Source organism: Haemaphysalis longicornis, unplaced genomic scaffold (genome assembly GCF_048455015.1).
Source record: "Haemaphysalis longicornis isolate Haplotype H1 unplaced genomic scaffold, Haemaphysalis longicornis Haplotype H1 scaffold_6, whole genome shotgun sequence".
In the NCBI taxonomy this organism is placed as follows: domain Eukaryota; kingdom Metazoa; phylum Arthropoda; class Arachnida; order Ixodida; family Ixodidae; genus Haemaphysalis; species Haemaphysalis longicornis.
In genome coordinates, this window is record NW_027526407.1 from 146887213 (window position 1) to 146898320 (window position 11108).

At 47.3% G+C, this 11108-nt stretch overlaps 1 pseudogene; it reads right to left on the reverse strand.

The window, feature by feature from the left end:
• Nucleotides 1–3889: 3889 nt before the first annotated feature.
• On the reverse strand, nt 3890–4536 carry LOC144143291 (uncharacterized; annotated as a pseudogene).
• Between the last annotated feature and the right edge of the window lie 6572 nt (nt 4537–11108).

Genomic DNA, 11108 nt, shown 5'->3' on the forward strand with positions numbered 1-11108 from the left:
AGATAGAGCAAAGCAGTCTTCACCCTCGCCGTTCGCCGCTGAAGCGTGTGCGAGTGAAACGTGTTGAGCATAAAAAGTTACCCCTAGTGCCGAGCGCTCAATTCTGTCAGCTTTGCCGCTTGAAGCGAAAGAAAAGACATGGTTCTATACATGGGTTGGACGTGCACACGCACATCGGTGTCTCGACACCACAACTGCAACGTCAGATGGCGCGGCAATGCATTTTGGCACGCGCTGTCGTGCCCCGACTTTTTTTGCCGCCGGGTGTACCTTCGCTTGTCATCATCATCATCGTTTTGTGAAACACGCTGTGCAAAGCTGACTTTCCAACAATGCGTTTCCCGCGGCGAACGTAGCCGTCAGTCAGGCATAGAAAGCTTCGCTTTAATACGTGTCTCTCTTCAACCGTGCCCCCGCAAAGATCATTACCACATAAAACTATAAACAGGACCTCGTGCGTCAAAGAAAAACTAAAGGCAGAATAAAATTTTGTTTTAACTGAACGATCATCAGTTTTGTAGCACTCTCACCTTTTGTGAGATGACAAACGACGCGTTATTGTCTGAGAAATAAGAGAAAATGTGGCTGTTTCCTCTTCCAGGAACCGGTAAAACACGAAAGTGAAATGTGCCTTCACAGAAGCAGTTGAATGTTTATTGTGAATCGATATGAACTTGCACATCGCTATTTATATTTAGTCGGTATTGCACCGTTAAACGCTCAACGTTAGACACTGAATTGCACCCGTAGGAGCATTGCGTAAATATGACTCAGTCTCGCAAACCGTCTGTGCGAGCGAAACCAAACGGGTTGTCAGCGAATCGTTTGGGGAACACACGGTCCGCTACAGCACGAGCGCGACATCCACAAGCCGGCTTCTGCGCCGCTTCCGCAGCGCGCGTCCCCTGTACACGTAGGCGCTTAGCGTGCCTCGATGCAGCATCGCCGTACAGGGTGGAGACACCCTTTGAACGGTCCCATGCCGCCGCATTTGGTTCAAAGTGCTCAACGCGTGGTTTTTTCCGTTCCCCACGAGACCCAGCGACGCGAAAAAGATAAGATGATCCAAACTTCGCCGGTAAAGCGCGTTGCGGCGGTTTTTTTAGCGCGGTTTTGGTGCAATGACTTGCTGAGGCGGCGAGCGAGTGACCCAAAATTGCGGTGCAAGCGTATATGCATATACGCGTCTCCCCCATAGAGTTTCTTACAATATACACTAGAGATGAATCTGGCGCTAGCGTCTATGCGGCTCACGTCAAGGCCGTCTGTGTCGTCATGGACCGGCATTATACATCGCGCTCGCCTTAGTTTCATCATTTGTTTGGATTGAACCGTTTTAGTGACCGCATATTTAAACAACGTGCCACAAAAACGCGAAGAATAGTGTGCAATTATGTATGTGGAAAGTAAAAACAGGCTGTTTTAAAACTAAGGAAAAAGGAAGTAAAGCATATTTTTTCCAAAACGGTTGTTCCTGCTATTCCGCAGGCCAAGGGTGTAGTTACGAACAATGTTAATATTTGGTGGGGGAAACTCATGGGAGTCTCTGACTTTATTAATTTTACCATTATTTCAAATAATATGTTGTTTGAAGAGTTTGGAAAGTTTTTTGAGCATGCCTATGAAAACTTTGCCTTCGTGGTAAGCCGGTGCACCGACCACCAGCTAGTTTAACAAGAAAAGGAAATCGTCGCGTTAAACAGTCGTGGACGATGACAAGATAGGACGTATGCAAGCGCACGTATCTGTCTTATCTTGTCTTCGTCGAAGTACGTTTTGTTTCTTCTTTTTGTCGGCTACAACTGTCGCGGCGGCATATTACCCGCTCAGTCATACGTCCTTCGACTACGGCATAAGCAACGTCAGGCGCGATCACGCACTGCCTGCTGTTTCACCAAACACGGCTACCGCAGAACAGGCAGGATTTCGGCTTAAACGTGTTAATGCATAGTGAAAAAAGCAAATCACCAAAACTGCTTAAAAATCCAATTCCCATGTCAAGCCCAAGCCAAAAAGGGGGTCTTCCCATGAACCGCCACGACGACATGGCTTACCAGGCGGAGCTTCCTTTCTAGTATACTTACTAAGAAACTCTATGGTCTCCCCCCTGTGCTGTGGATGTGTGAATCGAGGCACCCTATACGCCTCGAGCTTCGCGTTCGCTGCGCCGCCTGCCGCCGCTTCACGGCGGCGCGCACGGGATAACCGCTGCGCAGCGGATAGCGCCTCATGCATTTTTTTTGTTCTCTTTTGCTTTTTTGTGCCTTTCCGCGCCCTAAACAATATGCAAAGCCATCGTCGGCATTGTACACTTTCACCAGCTCTTCGTCACTGACTCCGGGTAGTGGTGGCTGTATCTGCAAGTTGTCTCGGGAACGAGTAACACACTCGTAGCCATTTGTATATAAGGCTTTCTGGAGAATGCGACGGCCACGGTTTCTTTTCGAAGCTGTCGCGCGCGAGAGCTCTTCTACGCTACAGAGCGCAGGAGCTCGACGACACGAGGGCGTACGAACGAGGGGCGTACGCCATGACTTGTCTTCACCATTCCGAGCAAGCGTTTCCACGGTTACGGAGAACGCTGGAGATTTTTGTTTATTTTTATTTGCTAAATCCACTGCGAGGGCCAGCCGGCGGTCTTCGCGAGGCACGCCCGCTCGGCATTTTGGTATTTCTCCTGCAACACCAAACTTAAGGTCAGTGACTATAGCTCTGCTGTTGAAATACCGAGCGCACGTTACCGCGCCTATTGTGAAGAGTATCGGCGTCGACCAGCTAGACTTTAAAGAATCAACGTTCGTGGCGTTATCGCTCGCGTGCTGGTCTCCTTATCAGTTAACGCGCTTTCGAGCATGAAGTGGGGAGCACAGACATCGAGCTCGCACTACAGACATCGAGTTTGTGAAGCCGGTTGTCGCGCGTTCTAGCGAGCGTGCCAACAAGGTTCACTTTGGAAGAGATGTGAAAGGCTGCAACAAAACGATCTGGGCCTCCCAGTCATGGAGAAATTTCAGCGGCAATTTTGGAAATCCATGCGAGGTGTTGCAGCCCCGTCTCCCACGAAGGGAGGGGGGGGGGGTGCTACCAGCTGTGCTGTTTATTCAACTTGGAACCATACTGCAAGATGCGTAATTTCTTTCTTTTATTTCACCGAAACCCTACTAAACTGCAGAATTAGGATATTGCTGGTTCCCCGCTACGATGCGTCCGAGGTTTTCTGTGCGAGAAACAATGCTTACACGTTTAGGCTGTGTCCCCTGCAGTGCTATTTGTTTTTAAAGGTAAATCCCAACCTACTTCCAGTTTTGCCCTTTTATTTGCAACGGTTCATGACAGTGTTGCGGAATGGGCATCCCCATTCCATTCTAATTCCATGCCGAGGAATTAGAACTTGTCGTTATTCCATTCCTTTCAATTCCTCGGAATTACAGAATTTAGCCCATTCTCATTCCCGGAACGGACGGCCAGTCCAATTCCATTCCTTTAATTCCTCAACGTAAAAACTGCCTCCGGCGCTTAATCAATCAATCAATCAATCAATCATACTTTATTCCAGTTTTCTGCAACAGGGTAACAAAAAACGGACGGCGGCAAGAAAAAAGCAGTCCTAAAGACCACTTGACAAGCCTCGCCACCCCTGGAACTCACGAGAGTGGCCCTGTACGACATGTAGGAACAGAAACTAACAACACCAATTTAGGCACATGAATGAAAAGTCACACTTCTACATACAATTGAATATGATGTGGCACAATAGAAAACTATATACAGGAATTCATGTACGGAAGCTCATATAAAAAACACATATACAAATTTATACAAAGGTACATATATACATACCTACATACATACATACACACAAAGGTATATTTTCATACATGAGCCTAAATTATATTAGAAATTCTTTTCGGAGCGCAGCAAAAGACATACCAGGAAGTTTTTCATATAATGGACTATTAAGGAGTTTCGGCAAAATGTATTTCAACATAGCCAAACCGTAGTTCGTTCTACAAGGCGGAAGTCGAAAAGTAGTGGTTGTTCTGGTCGCATACGGTGTTTTGTTGGGGACAAGCGCAGTAATTTTATTAAGAAATTGATCGTTCCTCTGTATTGTTTTCTTTAAAAATTCGCAAATTTGTAGTCAAACATTTTGTTTACGGGGATAATTTTATGTTGCGTGTATAAAGTAGCAGTCGGAGCATCGTATTTAACGTTAGAAATAGCCCGGAGAGCTTTTTTCTGCAAAATTTGAAGTTTTTGAATATTTGTGATAGTGGTGTTTCCCCAAACAAGAAAAGAATAGTTTAAACAGGAATAAAAGAATGCGTATTAAAGGGCGAGTTTGGTTTTAACTGGAAGAATATGGCTGTTACGCCAGACAATACCGACAAATGTAGAAAGTGTGATGCAAGTTTTATTAATATGGGCATCCCAGGACAGCGTTGGCGTAAAGACTATACCTAGTGATGTAAATGATTCCACAAACTGAATAACTGTGCCAGATAATATGAGTGGGTCCAGGCAATGTATTGACATGCCTTTCGCGTGAAATATCATAGCCTTAGTTTTCTCTTTGTTTATGCTCAATGAATTTACGCGGGACCACTGATCTAATAGGTCTAAGACTTTGTTTGCTGTGGTAATTAAGTGTGTGATATCGTTAGAGGAGAATAGGCTCGTATCGTCCGCATAAATAACGTATTTTGCTAGATTGCTTACTTTACATACGTCATTTATATAGACATTGAATAATAAAGGCCCAAGTGGACTGCCCTGGGGTACACCATATTTAATAGGAACAGGATCAGAAGAGCAGTAGTTAATAGTCACATATTGAAATCGAGAGCCCAAATATGATTTGATAAGATTAAGAGCTATCGAGGAACGCAACATGAATCTGACGTTATCATACCCGTTGAAAACTGCAAAATTATGCAAAATGTCCCACTTGTCACCGATTTGGGAAGTGGTAGCAGCTTGGTTACATATCTCGTGCAGAACAACTACCCTTTTAATGCAAACATTTACCATCCCTTCCTAACTAAAGTAGAGAAAAGTGCGAAAGCTATAAGTTCGTCCACATTTCGCTAAAAGTGCATACAACCAATCGCCAAGCATTGAAACACCCAAATCGCAAGCGAACAACTAACCCATGAGAAAATTTCTCATGGGTTCGTTGGGTTCTAAGTAACGCATCTACGAACGATCTAAATGTACGCGGTTACGTAGTTTATGAGATAAACATATACTATTGCACTCAGTCTTCAGGGTCGACGCGTGTGAAGTCTTATTTAGAACTGTTCTTTTTTCGCGATTTTCAAGTAACCTTTTTGACACAATGGAAGCCCGGTTTCAGAGATAGAGAGATAGGAAGACTTTGTTCGCGGTCCCCGGTTTCGCGCACGCGCCGTGTGTCCAGAGATGTTATCAGAGCTTTTCGGTAGAGCAACCGGTACATATGTGAAAATGTATTAGTTTTTACAGCAAAGCTGTAAATGGCTAGGATCCAGCAGATCGTCTCCGGTCCCAGAGCGATGTAGACAGGAATCGCTAGCGAGCGTAGCGCCACGTTGCGGAGCCCACTCAAATCCCCGGAATCGTAAAACTGCGCGCCACACCCCCGGGGCAAGGAAAAAATCATACAAAATTAAAAAGGTCCCAGGGCCTTCATAGAGCATGGGCCGTGATTACCATACCCGCGCTATAATAAATTTCTACCGACGATTCCTGTGTTTTTTGTAGCGTAAGCTACACTGACCGAGGTTGAGCAGTTTCGCGTGTGCCGTGTAGGGCCGTTCTGCGCATGCGCAATGGGCATTGGATTGGATAGGATTGGGTTGGCCTGGCTTGGCTTGACTTGGCTTGGATTGTATTTCGATTGGATTAAAGTGGATTGTGTTGAATTGTGTTGCGTCATAGCCGCAGCAGACGCACTGGCGCCGTCGCGTGCCCAGGTGTGCGCCTGAAATGCGCAGTAGCCAAGTCTGACGCTGCGTCTGAGCCGCTTGGTAGCCGTTTCACGTGGCTCGTGAGGAGCCGTGCTGAGCATGCGCGAGGAGCAGTGACTGGACAGGACTGGACTTTCAGTTAATAGCCAAGAACAATTCTCGATCGCAAATTACAAACAAACGTGTTTTGCTTCGTGCACCACTTGGACTACGACCCAGTCAAACCTCACGTTGAGGCTCGGCACCGCAGCTTTGCTGGCCATCCCTCTTCACGGGGTGGAAGGGCTCTTAATTTTCTTCACAGAACGCCATCGGTCCCATTAAGAAAGCTTTCACGCTAAATGGGGCAGTGTGACACTGCCCCTTTTTGCATATAAGTAGCTGGATACCGCTACTCACTTTGGTGTTTGCATGTTAGCTTGTTTTAATGGTTTGTTCCTGCTCGACGTGAGGTGAAGCAGCTATTACGTTGATGTCCGTTTCGTTGCACAGTCTGTCGTGTTCTGTCTTGCTATCTGCTTTTCGTACCGTCATACCAGCGTAATTATTACGCTGTGGATAACTCACAGGAATGTCGCGCAGAGCTTTCTCACATGTACACGCATTCTAAATGCTTACTTGAATGATTTCAAGTTAATTTACAGCATTGAGCACTAATGCTACTGTACCAACGCGAGATTCTGGTAGGCAGCGTCACGGAACAACGTTTGCAGTTTTGCATTCACAGTAGAAAATTCACCACCGATTCCTCGTTGACCTCCATTTCGTTTGTTTATTGCCCTGGCACTACCACAGCCCAATCCGTACAATACACGGCATTATTTATGACCCCCTCATTTAAAGTGACAGAGCCATATGGTGACGAGAGCCCTGGCGAAATAAAGAAGTATGATCAGGCAGTTTGTTTTCGTGAACGCGCAACCGATATGCAAGAGGACCTGAACAAAATTTCGAAATTAGGCCTCCCTACCTTAATTGTGGCGACGCTTCCACTTTTACCCCGACGACTAAGGCTTCAGTAATCAGGTACGTTTGTACTCCATGCGCAAAGGCCCCATGGACAGAAACACTGCAACCAAACCACGAACCAGCTTGGAACAACTGGAGAAGAAGGCCGCACGTTCGGATCGAAGCAAAGCACGGTGTCGCACTGCAGAGAGATGTCAAAGCACTCGCAAACAAGGGCGCTGCTGGAGCCGGAACTGTTAGAAACAAACGTATTTTGACAGCTGTGTCTTCTGCATTGTCGTATTTAATATCTTATGCAATCGTATATCCCAGCCTCCCCCTACCGTACGACAGCGTGGAGGAAGAAATCTCAGTAACACATCGGAAGCTCGCTTCTTATGCCTACGGTGAGTGTCGGGCACGCAAGCCCCCCCACCCCCCTTCCCCCCATTTCATTTTTGCTGCCTTGGTTTTGATTTGCTGGTGCCCCGCTGCAGCAGACGGACAGAGGGTTCACAGGTTGGCGCCGCCTTCCCGGGAGATGCCTACCACGTCGGCTTGCAAGCAACAACGCTATTCACTGCGCGCCGGGCGCGGAGGGTCGGAGGGGAACGCCAAGCAGACTCGTCGTTTGATGTTTCATGAGCGAATGCTTTATATTGCTAGTTCCAAGGTTTCGCAGCATCATCTTGCTGTGAGAAACACCGCGGCTTCGGATGCGTGCCGTTCGTATCCACCCCTCTCCCGCTTCTCGATGCTATTCCCCGCCTGCTGGCCTGGGCACATGGGGCCTGCAACTGACACGCCGGTCCGTCTTCTTTGCCACGGACAGTTAGTTGTACAGAGAAAGCTATGCCTAAAAAAGCCTGCCACAGCACGAAGAGCCGACCTAACATCGCCACCAAACGCGCTTGCCAAACGCGCTTGCGCTGCTCGAAGTTCAGTTGTACCAGCGCTGCCGAAGGCTGCGCGGATTTGGTTACTCTAGATGCCGTGTATAGACTCCGGACAGCGAAGTTTGCCGCGAGAGAGCAGCGCCAGCCGCGACAGACACGCGCAACTCTGGGTCGGTCCCGCCGCGCCGACATGCGCCGACCACCTTCAGCGCCAGTGAACGCAACTCTGCAAAAAACGTTCGTTATAACGTTATTTGAGCGTATATGTACTACATAGTGCAACAAAGTCATGCAAATGTTATATAGTCGGGGGAAGCCTCCAAATAAAACGGGGCACTGATAAAATGCTGTCGCCTCGCTGCCGAGCCGTAGGCTAGCACAACTGGGAAGCATGTGTTCAAGGCTTTGCATTCTCCCGCGAATTCTTCTTCTCTGTTTTTTTTTTCACGAGATACCATGCATGGTTACTGAATCTTAAAAGGCCCACATTAAGCGAGCGGATTACATGCTGCCGTGGTGTATGATCAGCTTGTTAGTAGGCTGGTTAGCAGGCGGTCAATACACATAAGTGCGCTCTAAATTTGGTAACAAAGAGGGCCCCCAAGCACAGTTATGGCATTGCAGGTTTATCACACAGCGGTTCTACTCTGCTTCATCTAATATTCCACGTGCTTATACAGCCGAATTAATTCCATATAACCACATATGGGGCGCGGACACTTATAGGCGTTAATGTTCCCAAATGCTTCGAGAGCTTTTGGGTAGCATAAAATCACCGCCTCTTCTTGCAAAAGAAACAATGAAATTGTTGTCTAAGCCAATGAAAAGCAAAGAAAAATAGAGCTAAGATGTGCCGCAATAAAAGTTGGAACAATGTGTACACAGGAAAAAAATCTTCGCGTTCAGGGAGGAGATAGAGGAGGACAAACTTTATTTATTCCATCCATTTTGATTGCGGTCACTCTGGATCAGTGAGGGGTGTACTCAGGGAAGTAAAGTTTTCTCCCGTGACTTCTGATGTAAAGGTGTTGAGGGTAATAAAAGCACTACTATTCCTTCCTAACGGAGGTCTCCTGCCGAACCCGCCGGCGTGGAGAGAAAAAAAACCGAATATGAATATTCCGTAATTTATTCCGATACGCCTATTAGTTTTACCCCTCCACCATCACATCCCTCGTGAAGAGTTGCTTTTTTTGGGGCGTGCTTACATGTATGCAACTACCGTACTGGGCTTGAAGCCCAAATGTTTCTCGGCGAAGCGGGCACTTATTAACGCCCGCACTTTCGCTATACCCCAACAAATGTGAATTCCATACTGTTACATGTATGTAGCATCACATTCAGGTCAAAGGCCTATATGTAACTCGGATGTGGTCCAGTTAGTAGTTCTGCAGTCACATGCAAGTGCACTCACATGGATGGAATACCCCGCACGTAAACATCGCGCAACGTCTGATATATTTCCAGACAAAGCCTCCTCTTTTGTGAATTGAACAATATAAATTACGTTTTCTTTTAAAGTGAAACATGCTGATGTTGAGAAAGGTTTGCCCCGCAGGCAGGCTGTACAAGCGTTTCTCTTCTGGGCATCGCTCCTATGCGGCCTTTATATGCCTTCCTAAACGCAAGTTCAACCGATTTAACCCTTCTCCATTACCATGCGCTATGTGGCAGGATTACTTTACAATCTCTTACTTCGTTTTAAGCCCAAAATGGGCGACTAATACGCTTAACCCACGCTGCAAAAAGAAGCGCGCCGCCGAGCCAGCCGCGCACCGGCTTGCGGGGACCGACCCAGTGTTGCGCATATCTGCCGAAGGGGGCGCTTGGTGTCGCGGGCTCCGTGTCGCCCTCTGGGCGATGTCCGGAGCCTATACGGTCTCGTTTTCGTCGCCGGTGCTCCATTTTAGATATACCGATGAAGTCGTCGCCACAGACCACTTAAGTAGCCGGACGGCGCCAGGGATGTCGACGTCGTCGTCTAAAAATCACTATTCCATTCCCATTCCATTCCGGGAAAAATGCGCTTAATTCCATTCCCATTCCATTCCTCCTGCCACTGTCCTCATTCCATTCCCATTCCATTCCGGCTCCTCAGAAAGGTGGAATTAATCCGGAATGATTCCAATTCCGGAGTGGTAACTCCGCAACACTGGTTCATGGTCACCACAGAGTTGACAATGACTTCAAAACACATACCTAAAAATACCCACCCAGGTACTCGAAAGTATACTTTGCCCTTAAAAAAAGAGAGCCCCACCATTTCAATATTTCTATAGAATAATAGCTATTCATTGGAGAAGGATCACCTACAGCGGCGGATTTTCCTGCGGTAACTCTTACTCTCCCACATTTTCTCCCGCCAACTCCTGTCAGTTCTGCATGGGTAATTACTCTTCTTAAAATATAGGAATCAGTTGTATAGAAATTTCAGTGGACGCTAGGATGGTTCACCTGCACTGCCCCGACTTATACTCGCACTTTTTCGCTTAATTAAACCCATCATACATCACATAAAACTACCCGGAAACAGGTAAGTATCATCAAGCACTGCAATATGAACCCCTACACGAGGCATAATTTAACCCCGGTGCATTAAAAATAACGGCTTTTACGACTGGCTTAGGGCGTGCCGAAATTCGAACGTGGAGGGAAAGAATTTTGTTTTTCGGATACAGTGAGTCGCTTACCGGAGGATATTATTACGAAGCTACTCATCTGTCATGTGCGCTGAATGTTAGCGACAAGTGGAAGGTGCTCTTTGGATAAGCAACCTCGTTCAACCATGGCGGCCTGAACTTGGCGCAGCTGAGCGGGGAGAGAGAGTGGCTGGATTCCGTAAAATAGGCTGTCCATTGCGATATTCACCAGAGCACACAAATGGTATGAATACCGTAGGCGTTTGACTAGAGGAGGTTGGTCGTCAACAGAGAAGGGGAATTTGTTGGGCTGTGCTTGCCGAAATAGTACTCCCTGCAATCGCGGTGGAGGTAATTGAGCGGGAAGGAAACGCTGTGTGTGAAGTCGTAGTTGCTTGAGTGTGTCTTTTGGGCAGATGGGACGCTGTGCACGAGAGATATCCTCTGCCCGGAAGCGTGCTGCCCTGTTAAGCCTTATTATCCCTCATTAGTGAATACTGCCACGGGACACGAATGTTTTCCCATCGATTTGCATGTCCTTCGCTCCAGTGGGGTACCTAAGCAGCTGAACATTCTTTTTGTGATGTCTCTGCGGGAGGTGCGGGTACCCAACGATTGGAAGATAATGAATGAGGCGCCTATACCGAACACCGGCCGTTAATGAGCGTAGTTTGCAA